Here is a 17,362-nt window from a genome sequence, read left to right on the forward strand (position 1 = left end):
GAGGGTGCAGTTTTGAATTGGGAGCTTCATCTCAAGGATTCCTATCACAGGAAAGACATTGTGGAACCTGGAAAAAGAGCAACGTAATTTTGCTGCCAGGCCTGTAGGACAGATTTATGAGCTGGCTTAAGACCCATCAGAACTGGAGAGTAAGTACCTTGAGCTCTTCTGGTATTGCCCCTGACAGAGGCTGAGTCACTTCTTGTTTATTCATTGTGGGATAATATCTGCTGGGAACAATAATGAGAGTTTACTATTTAGCGTTTGAAAAATCCTTTATTGTTCAGTTGGCTGGACGTTGTTCTTTACACTCGTTTTTAGCAAATTATTTTCGGATGACAAGTGTTATGAATATTTCACTTCTGGATTTTATGAATTCTTCTGAGTGGCAATGAACATCAATTCCGTCCTTACAATGAAGGGGGTGCCCATGCTTACCTGAAGAGTGTAACTTGAAACTTCTAAAAAAGAAATTTGTCCCTACAAGTTTATAATTTGTCTGCTTCACTTTTCCACATAGCCAAAACAACCAAACAAAAAAGGCGTTTTGAGTGGAATGTCCTAGAAAGAGTACTGAATGTAAAGGGCATTGTAAAACAGGAAGGTGAGCAGGTTACAGTGTTGTAATGACTGGATGAAGTCGGTAGAGAATGGAGAATCACAGCAAGCAGAGCTACGGAGCAAGCATGTTGCAGACAAATATCTTCCTGTTGTCACGAATAAGATATTTGTAATGATGTGAGAGCTGCAAGCAGGGGAGTGTGTGTGGGAACGGCAGTGGCTTCTGTTTGTCTGTGCGCTAGTCAGTTTGGGTGTCTTCTGAAATGTTCAAAGAGACTCTGCAAGAACAATACGGACAAAAAGGTAACAGGCTACTGGGTCTAGCACTGGCACGTTCTCCATACCTGGTAAGACGCCTGAAGTGAACTTTGCTGGCCAGGAAGGTGTCAGTAGAATAGGGAAGGGTTGTTCTCTCTGCTTGCTTGATCCTCTGTTTTAAAGTTGCCATTTTCTAGCTCCATTTATCCCATTTTGGTGTCTTTCCCTATTGAATCCGTGAGCTGCTGATGTTTCCCACAGCAACAGTATTACCTCTCTCTGCAGTTTTATGTTTATTGCGTGTGGCTTTTCCCCATAGAGTTTCATCCAGCCTTTTCTCACAACTCATCTGCTTTCTCAGGAGTCATAAGCAAAGCCAGGCAGCATGCCATGGGTGACACAGGGTTGCTGAGAGAGCAGCTTTCCCAAGAGTCCTAATCTGTGTAAGACAAAAGCAGACAGGTTTATTCTATGGTGAGCCAGGAATGTATGCCACAAGACATATGTGTTACCCCAGATGATTTGTATCAGCATGGATAGACCAACAATCGTATGACATAACCTGTCCTGCATATGAACTATTATCTAGTCACCCATGACTGAAGAGCAGTGGGGTAGGTCTTTTTACCGTGTGGTGAAGAACAGCCCTACACTTGCACAGGAAGAAATAGATCTCTTTCTGAGCTGTTATTCTCAAAGTTCCCTCGTCTTGAAACTCGAACGTCTTTAATTTTATGAAATATCCTAAATTTATTTTCATTTTTTTTATCCTATACTTGATTTTAGTTGGGCAGGGGGGAGGCAGGTCAGAACATGAGAGAACCAGTAGGATTTGGTGGTGAATTATTTCTGACTGCATAGAAAGATTTGTGGTGCTAGTGTAAATGGATATATGCTTTAGAGCCCATTATGGCAATTTGTGTGGTGAGGTAGGTCAGACTTAGGCGTGTCAGACACATTGAGCAGCTATATTGAAGAAGAATATAGTTCACTCAGTTTTTACTGGAAAGTGATATTCTGAATAATGATGTCCTGCTAAAGTTCAGCTACCCAAGTTTGGTGACTTTTCTGTGGGTACATGTTAATTCCTGGAATTAATTCATTATGGTTCTTTTGTCTCCAATGGCAGTTCCTGTTGTCTCCAGATAATTTGATACTGTCCTTACCTGCTGTAACCTATTTCTGTAAATTGTATAAATGCCTATTTTATGTAGTCTAAAGAATGTTCTGTGGAGTGCAGGATCTCTTAGTGACGTGCTCAGTATTGTGGCAGCACTATCCTATCCAGGAGTATAGTAGAAGTTAATTTAGGAGAAAAACATCTGCAAAGGTTTCACCTACTTCCCTTTTACACTACTCAGCAGTTAGGAAGATGCTTCCATGAATAACTCTTACTGAATCTGCTTGCTGAGGCCTCCTTGCCATGAAGTGCACACTGTGTAAGAGAATGGTGGGGAGAACAGTGCAAAAAATCTGCTACTTAGTCAGGATGTGGATATAAACCACAAAACGTTTTGCAAATCAAATTTGGATTTGGGGCTTAGCATAAAATTAGGGCACAAAATAACTACACTGTGTGCAGAAAATGTTAATAGAAAAAGTGCGGATTACAGTAATGTGTTGTGTGTGGTCTGGTGAGTAGACAACAGCAGAAGGGCATGTGGCAGGACTGTCTCACTGGTGGTTTTGCTTCTGCTGTTGTGAAAAGCATTTTCAATACTTGCATAATTTAGAGCATGACATTATGATTTTCAAAGCTTCGAATTGGAGTAAAGCATTTACATAATCTAATTAAATCATGTAAATGTTTCATGATAATATTCAAGTAAGTGCAAAACTCGTTCTGCAGATGCATCCCATTCTTAGGCCATTGGGGAAACCCAATTTATGCATACAGATCTATGTTTCTAACCCTGCATGCTCTGGGAGGTCAACAGGGTACTTACTGAATGCTCTGTTCTTAGTATAACTTCTGAAGCCTGCTTCGCAGAGCATCATCTTTCCAAGAAGCTTGAAGGTAAGCTGGGACCAGAGGGAAAGGCAAAGCAGATTTAAAAGGCTACTTGCAACCTCTTATAATTTGAATGAAAGCAATGCTACTGCAGTATGTAATAAATTGCTTCAATTTCAGTGAACATTAAAATAATCCCATGGTGACACTCGTAGCAGCAGCCCTGCCACATGTAGTATCAGATCTCACAAAGCATGCATCGTACTTGGATGGGAAGCTACCAGGGGAAGCCCCACAAATCCTCCTGGTGATTGTTGGGTTTGTTTTTGCCTCTGGCTGCACTAACTCACAAAATATTGGAAGCACTTGGCCAGCATCCATTATGAGAGATGCTGCTTGTAGTGAAATTATTTAAATAATATTTTTTATCAGCACATTCTCACTAAGCTGTCTTCAACAGTAGCTCTTGTTGAATGCTGTCTTTGCTAGACCATAGCACTGCAATAAGCAAGTGAATTGAATCCTAATTTTCCAAATGTAGCCAAGCTAACACAAAGCTAGTATTAGTAAGATTCTTCTAGAAAGTGCAGCACTGCTTTGCTAAAATGAATTCATGTAGTTGACAGAGGTAGTTTGTTCAAGACCGGGTCCCTGTCTGTTTTAAATAAGATCATTGCCATTGATCAGGGCTGTACTGATTTACCCTAACTGATGACAGAAATGTGTGTGTATACTCTGCCAGGTGTTCTGTGCTTTCTCAGTAATTATAATTGTTAGGAAGCACGTGGATATTATCTGTGCCAGGCTGCTGATGAAGCCCATGTGCTGTTAGAAACACAGGGCTGCCTGCACACATGGTGTTGACCTGGTTTGTGCACACACTGTGACTGCAGTGAGCCCAGCAGCTCTGTGTTTTCTCTGAAAATGTGGATGTTTTAAGGGAAGCCTAGATCTAACATACCTCTAAATCTGGAATTTGTAGTATTTACTGTCACAGTACATTATCATATCGAAAGTTTGTAAATTCATTTGGAGCACAGTGGTACAGAAAGCTGTGAATATGTGAAAGTCATTGCTAAAGTAGCTCACAGAAAGGTGAAATTTATCAGTAGTGAATTAAGTCTTTGCTAATTAGACATAGAAATCTAATTACTTTGCAAATTTTTCATCTAATTTTTAAGGGAGTGAAGCTAGTGTAAAACTCAAATGGAAGCAGAGGTGTTCAGCACACAGTGTTAACTGCCAAGGAGAACAACACGGTGACCTTATTTGCAGCTGCACATGTATCATGTGTAGGAATGCCTGTCATAGCCATAATGATTTAACATCAGGGCAGGCCAATATTTCTTGGTTCTTCCTCCGCAGTGTAGGCAGTTTCCTTTATAGGTTGAATGGGAAGCTGTAGGTGTTTCTGGTGAAAAATGGTAATGCTACAGAGGTGCCCTTTACTACAAATTCAGCACCATTTGCTTCAGTTCACCTCATGAAAAAGAATTTGCAAAGTCACAGCCTGGGGGATGAAGTCACAGCTGGGTGAAGTTTAAGTTTTGGCATGGTTGGATTCTGCTTGTTTGGATTACTCAGCTGTTAATTGTACAATGTTTAAGCATAGTAGGTGACACTAGAGAAATTTAAAGCTACTGATTTTTTTGTTTTTTAAGGTGCTAAGACTATTTCATTGCAGAAAATAATCCTTTTAGTTTAAAGCCTGCAATATTTCTGTCATAGTAGTTTACATTTAGACACGAAAGCTTATAGAGGTAAGTTTAACTCCAAACACTAAAACATTTACCTTAGTACAGCTATTCATACTTAATACTTGTCTTCTTACAAAATACTTTAACTGCCACTAAATATCCTGTGTGAATTGCTGTTAATAGTTCCATAATAAAGTCCCTTTCAATTACCTTTCAATACTATATTGACTTTGAGCCTGATAAATCACCTATTTAAACTCTACTGAAGGATCTCAGGTAGCAGTCTTTAAAAATGTATGGGCCCTTACCCATCAGTCTTTGTAAGCACCTGATGCACAAGAATCCATGGTCTCTGAATCACTTCTGAAGTCCACAGCTTCTCTGTTCAACTCTTCATGGTTTATATTCCTGTCACTGCTCACCTGGGGCATCCACACTTCAACAGGAGGGGCAGAGCATTTAAGTCAGCTTTTTTTAATTGCTAAAAATGGTAATTTAGGTTGCAGATCGATGGAGTTTGTAAATTCTTGTTTCCAAATTACTGTGATTTTTTGTGGAAAAATTTGAAGAGTTTGGGAAAAGGGAGAATAAATGGAAGAACAAGTAAGGCAAACTTTAATCTTCTCTACACACATACAAAAAACTTTTCAACCTTAGCAATATCCCCAGCTGCATATTAACTATCTCTGTGACTGAGATGCAGCTCATAAAATAGAATTATTTTAAGATAAATAAATGCCAATGAGTAAAATGAACAGTGAGTCTCTCTCTGTTTCTCACAATGCGTCCAGTGAAAATACAAGGCATCAAGTTTAAAACAAAAAATGCTTTGCCTCATAACGTGGGCTGTAGTTTCAAGGATGTCTCTCATAGCAACTGGTCCCCACACAACATTCACCTCTGAAGACTTTGCTCTGGATTGCTGGTAACCAAGCAGGTGATACGGCTGAACGATACAGCTGTGTTTGTTCTTACTCTCGAAGCATCTCTACTGGCTTGTTGTGGAGGTAGGTCACGGGTTAGATGTCTTTGCTACGATGGAGTGCAGCCATGCTCTGTCTTCCCCAGGACCTCCCGGGACCTCCATGAATAACTATTTCCTTATTTACAGTTATGTTCCACATTTTAATCTTTGAGAGATTTATTAAATGTGTGCGCATGTGTGTACTTGGATCATGAAACTATATAACCCTGTCTGGGGTATGTATGAAAACTATAATGCCATCACCATGTAAATACAACCACGGGAATGTGAGCCTGATATAAAGCTCATTAATGATGACACAACCTTTTCTGTAGTAGTTATGTTAGTTATATTACTTGTAGAATAGTTATGTCTCTTCTACCAAGGCATACAAGCTGAGGTTTGCTCTTCTACAGTCAATGAATCCATGAAATGAGGTAGGATTGTGTTTTTCTTTGCAGAAACTTCGTTAATGTTGTCTGTTTAGATAGAAAAGAATACCTAACCAATTATTAATAGCAAGAGAGAAGGTACTTATTTTTCGCCTGCACTTCTGTATATTTCATAACAAAAATCTTAACATTGTGTCTCTTATATCCTATATACCAAAGGGCAATCTTTTTCAGTATTCCATTTCTTTGTTAACTTCAGTTTAAAAAAAAATATCTGAACTTGGTGTAAGATTTCTTTTTTTAATTAGTTTTCAAATTTTTTAGTATAAAGTGAAAATGTCTACAGCATGAGGGATAGAAATTCACCTTTTGGTGCAGGGCCATGAGATTCTGTTTCTCTGAATTCAAAACCAGCTCAGCCAACACTGTTCACACTTGGGGTGGGAGCAGGGGAAGAAGGAAGCAGCTTTTCTTACTGAACAGCAACAGCATTATTCTTGTTACTCTTTTCTAGTCTTAAGTGGGATAAACTTTTATTAACACATCATATTATTGATCCTGTTCTTTTCTAGATTGTGTGGGCTGTCATTGAAGCTTTTGAGCATTTGAATGCTTTCTGTGTTCAAACAGGAAGGACTCTGACAATCAAGTCTAAAATATGAAAGGTCTGACAGTTTTCAGATGAACTTTAGAAGAGTAGTAAACTTATTTTAAGAAAACACATGCTAACCCAGACTTGTGTCTCCATCTAATGTAACTTTATAGATTCAGTGACTTTGAATGAGTTGCCTTGTTTCTTCTAATTCTTTCTCTTGCTTCCCCCTTCATCTGCTGCCAGTCCACTACTGCAGATAAGATGTTTACTTCCCATAAGAATATGGGCCCTGTTGCAAGGAAACAAATTTGAGGTTTAATTTAATTTCCTAGTCTTTGCCTTAAATTTTTAATGCATATCTTACAAATGTGGCCAACATTTCCACAGGGCAAGAGGAATTCAGTTGAGTCTTACAAAAAAATAAGAGTGAACCCAACCCAACCCAACCCAGTGTTGCTGGCTGTCTAGCTGCAGCTGCTTAAGAGAGTGAAGAAGTTAAATGGAAGTACTGCAAGAAAGCTGAATATCATAGCAGTACATGATAACTCTCAAATGTTTCTGGAGGAAAACATAAAATAATTAGTGTTTAATAAATTGTGTGGTTCTTCAGCTCTGGTTTGTTGCCACTGATCACTTTTAACCATGCCAATTCCAAAATGTAAAAAGAGTTAACTCAATCACATTATTTGCATAGTCTCTATTTGCCTTCTTACAGTGTTCCCAGCATAAGGGAGCCTGGTTACAAAAGAAAAAGTAGTTCTGTCTTGCTGGAGATTGGCATAGGTTCAGTCAGGATTTTTTCTGAAGTTTTTGATACATTTTTTTAATGCAACCTTAGCATGTTCACTACAGCTTTCTGGCATGCTCACCACTTTTCCTTTTGCTGCTGTCTTTTAAGATGGTTTTACAAATGCCATAGTTAGTGTCGATGACAGCATACTTAACACACATTAAACAAGAGGGCATGGTCTAATCTTCAGCAAACCCTGTGTCTAACATGACTCTTCTCATCCTTGATCAAACAGTTTGGCATGTTATTCTAGTTGACTGTAGCTTAAAATCACTGTTTTCTTGTAGTTTGCAAATACTCTGGGTCCTGTTAATCTTGGTATTCTGAATATAGAATCTGTTTTGTTCTCTACAACTACAGGGTCTGTACCCATAACACAACTAATTTTATTTGCACAATATCAAACTGCAACACAGAGAAAGAAGGATCCCCATAGTAATAACAGGAAACAAAGGCACAAGTAAGTTTAAGTGATTTATTCAGGTAAATCAAGCAGAAGTTGTCTGTGGTTATGCCAGAAAATGTGCCCCAGGACCCTGAGATTCTGTCCAGCAACTCAGTTTTCAGGTCATCCTTTTTAGTTTTAGAAACATTACATTATGATATTTATTAACAGTGTAATTATTCAGGGGAATAACTGTTGATACAGTTTTATGTTAGAAAAGTGTATAATTGGAAGAGTGCAGTTAGATGGTTAGTGCCCAGGTGTTACTTTTTGATGTCTGAATCTGTTCAGCAGCCGAGATCATGTCTATGAGAACATCCTCACTGAAGCACAATGTGTGATGGAAAGAAGCTGTCTCCTGTGCTCCACAGCTGGTTGTAGGTCTTGGAGCTGTTTGCTGTGCTCTGGGATCACAGTCCCATCAGTTTTGCTTTCACCCTTGGAGAACACAAAGAATAGCTGAAATGAACAGAAGAACAGCCATACATTATAGGAATAAAACCTCTGCACTGTAATTTGGAATTAAATAATCTTGCAAAATCAAGTACTCTCATGAAGTACAGCCAGTTACTGCTCCGCTATGATGACGTGTGATCTTAAGTGTTGGGAAGGGAGTTTAATTAAAAAAAAAAAAAATCAAACTTCAGTGCATCTGGCAATGGAAAAAAAAAAATTAATTTTGTTTAATTTTTAATCAGACAGCCGGAGACAACCACTGAGCACTACTTGCCAATTAGAATACTAATGAACTGCACACTGGGTTAGCCTGTTTTTAAAGGATTGCAAACAATGCACTCAAAGTTGATGGATTCTATTTCATTCCAGTCAAGTCTTCACATATTTACCTTCTCACTTTACAAGAATTCGGGAAATATTTGCCTTGTTGTCTTCTTTAAAAATCCCACCCCATGGCTAATTATTTTTCAAATGCAAAAAGCACAGAAAGTGGTAAGTGGCTTTCTTGAAAGCATTCTTCAAAAATATATAAACAGTGCAAAACATTAGTCTTCACTGTTTGGCACACATTCAGTGCCTTAAGAGTTTTCTTCTTGTTTGTTTGTTTTCATTCTTCCTCTAGCATATTTGCGACTGTCTACCATTCTCCAGCAGTGTGAAGTCCCTGGTTTTCATGCTTTCTATAGATATTGTTGTTATTGCCCTATAGCACACAATTTCACAAAAGATAGTGAGGTTGAGAGAAGAGATAAATTACCTATGCCTAAAGTGGTTATTTCTTATAATTTTTTAAGCAGCTACCTATAGCAATGCTGAATGTAGTAGAAAATGTTTGCTGAGCGGGGCTGACCGCTTTCTGTAGGCCAGGGCCCCAGAAAGCCAGGCTTGCTGCATCTCCTCTCAGCAGCAGAAGCTCAGTAGAGGCAAAGATGTCATCACTAAGAGGAGGGAGGCCAATGTTACCCAAAGTAGAGTCATTGACCTGCACCCCTCATGCTTCCAGTGGAGAACAGAGCAATGAGCCTGCTTCTTTACCATAGAACCATAGAATAGTTTGGGTTAGAAGGGACCTTCAAAGGTCATCTAGTCCAACCCCCTTGCAATGAGTGGGGGCATTTTCAACTAGATCAGGTTGCTCAGGGCCCTGTCCAGCCTGGCCTTGAATGGGATGGAGCATCTACCACCTCTCTGGGCAACCTGTTCTAGTACTTTACTACCCTCATTTAGGGCTTTGGGTTCTCTTTTCAATTAGCTCTTCATTCTCCCCTCCTCACAGCAGGAACTGTCAGTAACCGGCTTGTGAGGCAAAACTTGGTTCTTCCTACACTGCTGAGCTTTGCAGATTCCTGGTTTACCCTCATCCAGGTATCCACTGCCCCGCATTGCCATGTCAGTTTGTCCCACTTCAGCCTCATCTCTTGCAGCTCTGAAGGCCTTGCTGTGGGAGGCAGAGCCAAGTCTACAGCAAGAAATACCATTTCCCTGACTGGTTCAAAGGGACACCAACTAGGGATGGAAATACAGAATGAGCTGACAAGTCTCACCTTACATGAATTATACTATAGCTACTGAGAAAGAGTTACACCCAAAATAGCTGAAGCCCAAGTCATCCAGGTCAAAGCTGGGATATACCAAGCCAACAGCTGTCAGTTTTAAAGGAGAGGTTTGCTCACTGGTTGTGAATTTGCTTATGAGACAATGTATAGGGAAATTTTCTGTTAAAAAGGGCTGCTTCAGTTTGAGTTCTTTGTAAGATTGTTTCAATCTTGCCTCTACTTCACAAAAAGAACATGTGGGAAAATTCTAATTCATATCATCATTCATTTTCTGTAATACTGTGCTGAACTTAAAAAAAAAAAAAGGAGTAAATAAACCAAGAGTTTTGCTTTTTAGGTTTTTCTGTAAAACCTAAAATACAGAACTTTAAAAATTGAACACAAGAGCTGAAATCAAACCTCAAAATTAAATTTGTTAAAATGACTCAGGTCAAACTCTTTTATGCCAGTATGTAAAAACAGTCTGACATATCTTTCTGCATATTGTTCCTCCATTGAAAAATAAAACCTTTTAAGAGCTTACATTGTCTTACATGTACATTCCTCATGACAAGAGACTGAATTTTTGTTAGGATTTCTTCTTGTATGGTTCCTGATTCTGGGGGATATCGTTGGTTTTCCTGTCTCTTTTGAACACACAAAACGAGCTGTAGTTAGTGCGTTCATATTTCAAGAGAAGATGCATTTTCAACAGCTGGTTCAATGTGGAATCCAGGTTGTGTAGTGAAATATCCATGTATCAGTAGAAGCCCTTATTCTTTGTAGGCCCATAAAAACTTTCAAACTTGAATTACATAAATAAAGTTACCATTGTATTTTCAGCTTATTTAATTTTTTTTGCCCCAGCTGACATTACTTTTAGGAATAGAAATTTATGTGAGCAGTCATTGTACAGTAACAGTGTCATGTGGAGCTGGGTAAATTCTCATGCAATCAGGAAAAACTGTTTTTTTTTTTTAGTTATATGTACAAAAAAAATGTAAAACTAATAACACAGGAGAGACAGAATAATACCTAACTATGATAAGCCCAATACAGAAGCAGTTGGATACATTGGAAATAAAACTCTGTCCCACTTAAACTGCCAGCACCAGTAAAGGAAGAACACTGTGTTTAATGAAGTATGTAAAATGTAATACCAGGGAACTAAGATATTTAAGTGAGGAACATTTTTAAGATGTTTCCTGGGAAATGAATAATGTGGTAGTGGAAGTGGGAAGTAAGGAGTGAAGAAGAAGAGATTGTGAGAAGAATCTGGAGAATACCTTGTCCTCCAAAGAAGGTGTAGCAGCCCTTGGATGACTGTAGATGTTTTCATTGTGAACTGGGCTCAGATAAGCAGGATGCCGTGCATTTTAAGTAATAAAATCTTATAAACAGACTTTCACTGATATGAGAATGAGAACTTCATATTCTGTTCAGTGTCTTGGTTTTGCTCCTGTAAAACCCAATACTTGGTATTAAGTGCAGAATTAAAGATGAAACCAGTGTGATGTCACATCAAAGAGTTACTTTCTTGTGTGTAGACAACATTGTGGCTCACTCCTCCAGTGTGGGGACGTGGGGTGGGAGCTGCTGGTTTTTGGGCTGAGCAGCTTTATCTCTGTGCGAGAAGTAGCTCCTGCTAGTGTTAAAGTGCAACTTTTTGCCAGAGACAGTGAAAGAATAACATTGGAAGTAAAGAGCGGCTCGTATGGCATGTTGGTGCATGTTGCGTTACCAAGAGGCACAAATAGGTAACATTTCATTGTTTAGTAAGCTGGGGCTGCCTTCAGCTGGATGATAGAAATCTTTCCACTTTTCCTTCCTCAGCCTCTGCTCTCTTGGCTGTCAAAGTTACAGTGAAAGCAACTGCACATTTGTCACTGCTCTGACCGCTGTGCTGCTCTGTGATGATTTGTGCTACTCTGTCATTGTAGTCTGGTTTTGAACCTTGCTGCAGTGTATGTATGTGAAAGCTACCTGGCATGTCTGGCAGTGCGGGAGAAGCCAAAGGTCTTGTGGTTTACAGGTGGCATTTTTTTTATGGCTTCTGTGTAGTGTGTTTAGTCTCCAGAAATCATTTGATGCATGTTAAACAAAGACTATTGGTGAGGCATTATTTTTAATTATTATTTTAAATGTCTTGAAATTAATTAAAAAAAAAAAAAAAAACTTCTGTTTTAAATCACCATAAATCAATCTTAATGCTAGGATGAGTTGTTTAATATAGAAACACCAGTTTTACATGGGAAAGCAAGGCACTGGTTGCTGTTCACAATTCTTTGTCAATGTGTCCAAGTCTCTTAGCAAGCAGTATGTTTTGTTAAAGACTACAGCTTTTCATAGGAATGTATGTATCTGAAGTCCTTGTCAGAAGTTACTGAAAAAGGTAACTTATTATTTCTTAAAATGTACTCACCAGAGAAGGTAGAACAAATTAGTACAGCTCAGTGTTTTACAGTAACAGTGAGTAGTATTAATCAAAAGTCAAATTCAGTTGCCAGACTTTAGTTGCAAGTCAGTTCTCTGAATATTACTCCCTCTCTTGGAAAAAAGGGATTTTATTTCCCTGTACATGAGTAGTTTGTAGGCTGATGTCTTACAGAAATCTGTGGTATTCACAACTAAGAACATTAAACCTGTATGCTTGAACTACTGTCCTGCTGCTTTGAAGGTTGTCAGCAGTTTTAAATGTCTCAAACTATCCTTTTTTTTTTTTTTTTTTTCCCTACATAAATTATCTGTGATGTGTTATATTAGACTTTGAAATGCTTTTGGAAATCTGTCAGAAAATAATTTGGTAGAATCCTCTTTGTGATAAACGTACTTACGTACCAAGTCAGTTACTAGTAATACGAGTGATACTTTTACTCACAGGGCTTCTTAAAGTACTCTGTAAAGTAATTTCATCCTCTTCTGAAGGGTTGTCTATTAGGGTTGTCCATTATTGATGGTCTCTTGTTTATGTAAAGATATTAAAATATGTCTACGAGGAAATGCTCATTGTTGATTGGAATACCATTCTTTCAAGGAGATAATATATTGTTAGAACTTAAACGCAGGGGAAAAAGACTCACTGTCAAAATTGAACAGGCTTCTTTTGCTTAGCAAATTTGTGTTGCTTATAAGGACAAGCTTAAGTACATCGAATTCATATGTGGAAGTAAAGGTGTCTCAAGAAGTCCCAAGTGGACCTTGACTCCAGTATGGCTGATCTTGTCCAAGAGAAGGTGAACTAAATGAGAGGGAGAATTTTTATAACCATGTCTCTCTAGTATCCCCTTTAAGGCATCGATCAGATTATCTTCTAAACTGTATAAACAAACTTCCTCTGCTGAGCAGCACCATAGACTCAAAAGTTCAAATACATCCAACTGAGGAAAGCAGAGAAGTTATAATATCCTGTAAATATTATATAAATAATATAAACGTTAACATAATGTCCCATATAGTCACATCTGTAAATGTGATGTTGAGTGACATTAGAGACAGTAGTTTGAAGAATAAACTAGTATTCTTTTGATACTGTGTTGGTTTAAGTTACTTGGCTTATTTCTTGGGTATCTTTCAACATGCAGATTGGGAATGACTGTTTTAGGGGAGTGGTAAATGTGTGAATAATAAACATCTGGAAAATGCTCTTAGGTGCCACTATCATGAATGCATAAAAATATCTGGCTAGATATGAGCGGCCTGATAAACTCAAAACATCCACCAGCTTGCTTCGAGAAAAGCTCTATGATGCTATTGGAAAATGAGAGATGGTGATTCCTCATTGTTTGGAAAAACAAGCCAGGTCTGTTCATTGAGGACAGTGAAACTGCAAGTTTCAGGCATGTTGAGTGCATTTTCAATGCAATCAAGTCTTGCATCCACAGATACATGCAGAGAAATGTAGCTGCTATCTTTCCAGTGACTGAGGCAGCAATGTTAATAGGTTCCAAGCACAGACAAGTACTATCTGTTTCCAGAAAAAAACACAGTAATTGGAAACAATTAGGGGAGTGTACACTGAATACAAAGTAAGCTGAATAGTTAGGTGGCTGCTTGTGCTGCTTGATCAGTTTAATATTGCTGTGAGCCCTGGAGAGAGCGTATTCAGCCTGGCAAAATTCTCCTTGGGTGCCTGCGAGTCAGAGCTACGTAACTCAACATCTTTAGTTTGTTTCCTCCTTCTGACCCTAAACGCAGCCAGGGATATTAGAAGGAGTAAATGTGGGGAGAATTGCAAGCTGGCTCCTTTCCTGTTAGCCCGGTGTGAATATATAACATGTTTTCCTCTCAGCCCTGGTTTTTGTGGGTGTTTGTTTGTTCGAGCTTTTGTTTGTTGGTTTGTTTTTGTTGTTGTTTGTATTTGTTTTGTTTTACTTTCTTTCATTTTCAGTTATGCCAGATTTATATAGCTATGGGAAAGAACTGGACTCTTTCTAGTGTCAGTTTTTGTTTTGTTACACAGTCTCCCACAGCATCCTCACGGCTAAGTTGAGGAGGTCTGGTCTGGACAATAGAGTAGTGAGGTGGGTTGCAAACTGGCTTAAGGAGAGAAGCCAGAAGAGTGGTAGTCAATGGTGCAGAGTCTACTTGGAGGCCAGTATCTAGTGGAGTGCCTCAGGGGTCAGTACTGGGGCCAATATTATTCAATATATTCATTAACGATTTAGACGAGGGAATAGAGTGTACTATCAGCAAGTTTGCTGATGACACTAAGCTGGGAGGAGTGGCTGACACGCCAGAAGGCTGTGCTGCCATCCAGCGGGACCTGGACAGGCTGGAGAGTTGGGCGGGGAATAACCTAATGAAATTTAACAAGGGGAAGTGTAGAGTCCTGCATCTGGGCAGGAACAACCCCAGGTTCCAGTATAGGTTGGGAAATTACATATTAGAGAGCAGTGTAGGGGAAAGGGACCTGGGGGTCCTGGTGGACAACAGGATGACCATGAGCCAGCACTGTGCCCTTTTGACCAGGAAGGCCAATGGCATCCTGGGGTGTATTACAAGGGGGGTGGTTAGTAGATTGAGAGAGGTCCTCCTTCCCCTCTACTCCGCCCTGGTGAGACCACATCTGGAATATTGTGTCCAGTTCTGGGCCCCTCAGTTCCAGAAGGACAGGAAACTGCTGGAGAGGGTCCAGCAAAGGGCAACATTGATGATGAAGGGAGTGGAGCATCTCCCTTATGAAGAAAGGCTGAGGGAGCTGGGTCTCTTTAGCTTGGAGAAGAGGAGACTGAGGGGTGACCTTATTAATGTTTATAAATATATAAAGGGTGAGTGCCATGAGGATGGAGCCAGGCTCTTCTCGGTGGCAAACAATGATAGGACAAGGGGTAATGGGATCAAGCTGGAACACAAGAGGTTCCACTTAAATTTGAGAAAAAACTTCTTCTCAGTGAGGGTGACAGACACTGGAACAGGCTGCCCAGGGAGGTTGTGGAGTCTCCTTCTCTGGAGACATTCAAAACCCGCCTGGACGTGTTCCTGTGCAACCTCACCTAGGCGTTCCTGCTCCAGCAGGGGGATTGGACTAGATGATCTTTTGAGGTCCCTTCCAATCCCAAACATACTGTGATACTGTGAATTCTGGTAGCAGTTAAATGGAAATTTTACTCTGGAAAATGACTAGGAGAAATGGTTGCCTGGTCACTTATTAACTTTTTGTAAACCACTCTTTGATCACATAATCTTTTTTATTCCTAACACATCTGCATCAAAGGCTGATTTTTAGGTTTCTTTGGAGGACTAGGGATTATTGGGATAATTGGGAAAGAAACCTTGCAGTATGACAACATAGGCTGTTGGATGAGGTTTTTGAGGGGGTTTTTAATAGTTATTTGCAGGTGCAAAACTGAATCTTAAGAGTTCTCAGGGTTGTCAATAATACATAATATTCACAGAAGTTGACAGGTATTGTAAATGAAAAGTTTTTTGGGACCAAAGGTCTTGTAACCACTTCTCTGTTTAAATAAGAGAGATTTTTAAAAATTATATAGTTGACTACATACAAAAGTCCAGTTGTCCTCTGTTTTAAATCAAAATGGAGAATAACCAGAGAGAATTCAGTTTTGATTAGCAAAACAAAGTGAAAGACTTAGTGCCTAAGGTTATGGTTTTCAGAAGGCAGCTTGCTACTCAGATCAGTGGTGGGAATAAAAACCAGCCTGACAATGTACGTGTGTTTGTGACAAAGCACGTTCTAGTCTGATACATAAGGAAAATGTCGAGTAGCAATTCTTTTACCTTTGGAGTCTCATGCTATTTTGCAGGCACTTTTGGTGATGGGTGACTAATTGAGTGTAATTATTTTGGGAATCTCTGTCTGGAAGTTAGATTCCACCTGCCATATCATCTCTGTAACTCATTCTTCTTTTCCCTTCCTTTCTGTTCGTATCTCACATTATTTTGAGCTGCCATGATATTGCTTGCTTCTGATGCACTCAGTATGGATGCCACAATACAGAATGGTGTGCCAAACCTCAACCAAGTTAATTTAATTGGACATCTAGCAGAAATTTTGGGGAAGTCTGAGGTTCAACAAGGAATGGTAATGTATCTCCCTGATACTTGGAATTATTTCAGAACGATTTTAATGAAATAAGGAAGCTTTGCTGGAGCATTTTGTCTTTGTCTACAAACTCCTTTGGCTTTGATACATTCCAAGTATTGAAGTTAACAATTGAGACTGTTCAATTCTTGGTTTGTGTTTTCACTCATAAAGTGAGTAAAGCATCTGTATATTTATAAGCTATGCTACCATGGCCTTTAGCAAACATTGCATTTGATTAAAACATTGGGCAGATCAGGTTTTTCTCACTCCAATTCATCAGCATCCAGAGGTTATGAACCTCAGCTTATTAGGGCTGTATTAATGATGTGATTAATGGTATAGCACTTCTTCCTTCCAGTTTTGCTCTGGCGATTGACTTCCATAGCAACAGGCCATCATCAGGGAAAATTCTGGGGTAAAGTCTATTAATGATTCCAATCTGAAGGCTAGAAGCTCTGAATCATATTGGAGATTCACACTTAGCATCAACCAAACCCTTGCTAGAAAACATATTATTAGAAAGGGAAGAATGGATGTGGCATCATTCTGCTAAAAAAGCAAAACTGATATGTGACTCTCTTCTCTATATTTGGATTTTGAGGTAGTTCCCACTCTCCCTTTTGCTTCCAAAGAATGAAAGAATGTTTGCTGGTATTTGGGACTACCACATCCATAAACCCACTCCTAAAGAAAGAAAAATGTTGAATCAGTGTCTATTGTATAACAGATTGTGTTTCTACAGGGGAAATGCACATGTGTGACAGGATGCCTTTAAAATAGCACACAGTAGTTTTATTGTTTTGGAAAACTGCCTTGGAAGAGACTTGGAGAAGCCACCCTTGTGCTCCAAGTAGGATCAGATTGTCATTTCTATTTTGTAGATCATCAGTGGTGGAAAACCCATAGCTTCCCTTGACAATGTATTCCAGTGATTCATTATTATTCTCAATTCAGTGGTTTTCCTAAAATCTATCCTGGATCTTTCTGGATGGTGTTTGAACCCATTGCTACTTGTCCTGTCCACCACTGGTACGGAGAACAGTTTATTTTCTTCTCTGTTTTCCTGTGTTGTTGCTTAGTTTCTCCAGCTCTGATAGTTCTCTTTGCTCTGGTTTTGAATGTTTCCTATATGGTCACCTCTTCCTTGAATATCCAAAATGATTGAGCAGTGTTA

The 17,362-nt window shown here is 39.2% G+C and overlaps 1 protein-coding gene across 4 annotated transcripts in view; it reads left to right on the forward strand.

Annotated features, from left to right (window-relative positions):
- Positions 1–17,362, forward strand: part of EIPR1 (EARP complex and GARP complex interacting protein 1) — a 140,283-nt gene that overhangs the window by 87,702 nt on the left and 35,219 nt on the right. Inside the window, exon 11 of one of the 4 annotated variants that reach the window (XM_065055973.1) lies at positions 1–17,362. This exon is cut by the window's right edge and continues 20,192 nt beyond it. The exons of the other annotated variants lie outside the window; for them this stretch is intronic. The gene's annotated coding sequence lies outside the window, so the exon portion shown is untranslated. 4 annotated transcript variants of the gene reach the window in all.

The sequence above is a fragment of the Columba livia genome, chromosome 3 (genome assembly GCF_036013475.1).
Source record: "Columba livia isolate bColLiv1 breed racing homer chromosome 3, bColLiv1.pat.W.v2, whole genome shotgun sequence".
NCBI classification, from domain to species: domain Eukaryota; kingdom Metazoa; phylum Chordata; class Aves; order Columbiformes; family Columbidae; genus Columba; species Columba livia.